This window comes from Clinocottus analis, unplaced genomic scaffold, assembly GCF_023055335.1.
Source record: "Clinocottus analis isolate CAN_PGR_092001 unplaced genomic scaffold, fCliAna1.0.p SCAF_26, whole genome shotgun sequence".
NCBI lineage: Eukaryota > Metazoa > Chordata > Actinopteri > Perciformes > Cottidae > Clinocottus > Clinocottus analis.
Window position 1 is genome coordinate 712,501 of NW_027175998.1, and position 3,350 is coordinate 715,850.

The 3,350-nt window shown below is 36.6% G+C and overlaps 1 protein-coding gene across 2 annotated transcripts in view; it reads right to left on the bottom strand.

Moving 5' to 3' along the window:
- Window positions 1-582, bottom strand: part of LOC137794843 (dual specificity testis-specific protein kinase 2-like) — a 12,463-nt gene extending 11,881 nt beyond the window's left edge. The window contains exon 1 of one of the 2 annotated variants that reach the window (XM_068591922.1): window positions 451-582. The gene's annotated coding sequence lies outside the window, so the exon portion shown is untranslated. Of the gene's footprint in view, window positions 1-438 lie in introns of both variants that reach the window. The other variant, XM_068591924.1, reaches the window with a different exon arrangement.
- Between the last annotated feature and the right edge of the window lie 2,768 nt (window positions 583-3,350).

The window sequence follows — 3,350 nt, forward strand, 5'->3', positions numbered from 1 at the left end:
CCGGAATGACAGAACGGGCTGTGTTAACGCCACTGTAGTACATTAGGAAACAGTAAGCGCAATGTCTTCACATTTAATGATAGAGGCAATCCCTTTAACCCGGGTACGGGGTATACGGTAGCCATGAGGCTAGTAGCCACGGAGAATCCCCGCTAGCAATGCGATAAGCCATCACCTCCATGGAAAACTGCTCAACCGGTCTACTATTAAACATAATTAAAGGCCTCGTTCAACCATGATTTTAAAGACATTTTTATTTTTTTTGGACAACTGCGTATAATGTAATTTGGCCGTGGCTAAGAAAACCCAGGCCGTAACGCTATATCGTTTGCGGTTGAATATCCCATATTTCTCTTGGTCAATGAAATACCCTGGATCTCGTTAATAACGGGAGCTGTCAATGACAAGCGGGTTGCAGAGGCAGAATGGACGGCTTACTTATCTACTCACGTCGGTCTGGGTGGAAATGTCGGTGCAGTCCGAGAAGAAGTAAAGACATAAATCTTGGCCAGCAGCACCGCGGTGTCTGCTGTTGATAATCCTCCTGTCTGGCTCCTGCTTCACGAGCCGCTGGTTGGGACGACTACCGTAATGAAACAGAGCGGAGTCAAGCTAGCGAGAGTGATTCAGAGCACTTCTTGTCATTTCACAATAAAAGCATTTTAATATGCGGCGTCGATTCACAGTTGCGTAGACTTAAAACCTGTATTTATTCACCAATCTATACACAGAAAAGGAAATCTGACGATGACAGTTTGAATGTTCAACGCGTGACATCGTAATGATTTGAAATTCAATTATGGACACATTGTAATAGCATTGTTATGGCATATGAAGAGTTTACTACTTTCATCAACACTTTTTGTATTATATTATTCAAAACATCAGAGCACTTCTTAGTCTTAAGTGAATGCACATTTTGAATTAGAACAAATGACTGAGAAATTCAATTTACAAAGAAATGTAATCATATATGCTAATATGTCGTTATGGATTTTTCAAAGATTTACAACAACAAAAACGATCCAAAACCATGAGCCGGAAATGGCGCTCTGGCGATGACGCACATTTTTATTTGTATTATAATGAAATAAATAAACCAGCAATTACACGGTACAAATGATAATTATAAGAATAACACAGTAATGGTCAAGTATATGCATTGTACTGGTAACAATAAGAACAGCAAATATCGTTTTGAGAATAATTTCAAAATAAAGTAATTCAAATGAAACTCCTCTTCCTGACGCAGCTGACGCTACTGACACGCTGGAGGAAGTGATGAAGGAACTCTAAACGCGCATGAAGCCAATGTTTCCCTTTAACCAATGAAACGATGGAATATTGCACCATCAAACAAATGTTCAAATGCGTTTTTAGCATATGACAACATTTGCAGAAATGTTTGTTAAAGCGTTGTAATGTCAGCGTTGTAAAGTCCCGCGATAACATTAAAATCCCAGTCGGTAAAGTTGTCATTTTCACAAGGTCTGTTTTGAATCAAGGATGACATTATGGTTTGGTTTCAGGTCGAGGAGTGTTTTTACCACCTTTGAATGTCTTAATATTGCGCATGATGAGGTATGCCTGTAACCTCGAGCCAAAATTCCTTTTTAATTCCAACCTTGGTAATGCAGTCATATTTTTTTTTACAGAGGTTTCCAGTTTTGAGAGAATGTAATCTTTTAGTAATACTGTAATGCAATAACAAAGAATCAGTTTAAAATAAAAATAAGTAAGACCAATAATTATTTAAAAAGCTAAATATAACTGAAAGAGACTGAAAAAAGGACTAAATTCACATTATTGCACATAGGATACCAATGTATTGAACAGTTTAATAAGTACATTGTCAATTGTCAATTAATTCATTATTCATTAGCTTACCACACCGCCTCACAGTTTTCCTTGATCTCACAACATTTTCCACTGAGGTCATTGAAAAGTGGTTAGAAAAAACATTTGGACGTCATTTTTGGGACTTTTCGACTGGAACTTAAAGTAAAGAAACAACACTAAAGCAAAAAAAAAAAAAAAAATCTTTTGATACTTTGATTATTTGTTGTTTCATTGTTTCAGTCAGTATAGTATGCCATAAAAAAATTATTATTATTAATCTCATAAAAACTCATAGATTTCGACCCTTACCTTACTTGTCCTTGGGGACCATTTCGTCTGTATAATTAACACCTCTTAGTATTAGTATTGTCATGTGTTTTGCAACCAAAGTCTCAAGTTTCCCTGGTAACTTCATGGCCATCTCATAAGGTCATTATGCAATAGAACTTTGTTCACTGCTTCAGTGAATAGGATAGCGTTTCATACGACATGACTAATTTGCTCAGCTCATGCATCTTAGAAGGCTAAAAATCAAAGTCAACAATATTGCATTCTGTTGACAAACAGTGAATATAATTTCTTCAGAAGGGCGGTGTTACTTTTTGAAGCTTGTGTATTACAGACCCACCCTATGGTCTTAAAAAAAGGACACACCTTCATTGTTGTACTTAAGATAAACAAAACAACTAAATTACATGTAGCAAGCATGTTTATTTAGAATGGTGAACAGATTACAAAAACTACAAAGTAGATGTAGTGGTAGATGGGGCAACTGTGGTTAGCATTCCAGTCTTTAAATTAGATGGTCGGTGGTTCGAACCCCGGCTCTGCTAATCCATGCCAAATTGGTGTATAGAGCAAAAATGTAAGTCGCTTTGGATTGTCAGCTAAATGTAATGTAATGTAGATGTCCATTATAAGGAATGAATGGACACCCGAGAGCCAGCATTGAGGATTCACAAATACTGTGGTATAATACAATGATAAACTACGTTGCAAAACAAAAAGTATGATATAGTATAATATACGAGATATACTATAATATTTAAAAAAAAAAATCATGAACAAGTCATATGTGTAGGTATCCAAAAAAATGTACCATGAATCAGATGTGACCTGTTCTCTGCCCTGACCAATCAACGTCAACTACAACACATTCGTCCTGATTGACCTCCGTAGCCTGCGCCTCTTTCCGCCCCTTTAAATCCGGATTTTGCCGACTACAGACTACGAAATCAAAATAAGCCACCAAAAGTAAACCAGTTAAACAGGAAACTAGGTCTTCCATCTTCATATTAAAAGTGGTTGATAAAACTCGCCCGTGGGTGTAAATGAAGGCAAAATGTATTTAGTATAAATCTCAATAGTATGTATTCTTTAAATACACCTTACAATACATTACAATGAATGCAGAGGCCACACAGTGCTTGGCAGGTATCTTATTATGATCAGATTTTAATTGCTTTTATTTTGTACACATCTAAACCGGAAGTTGTATTTCCACCTGCTTT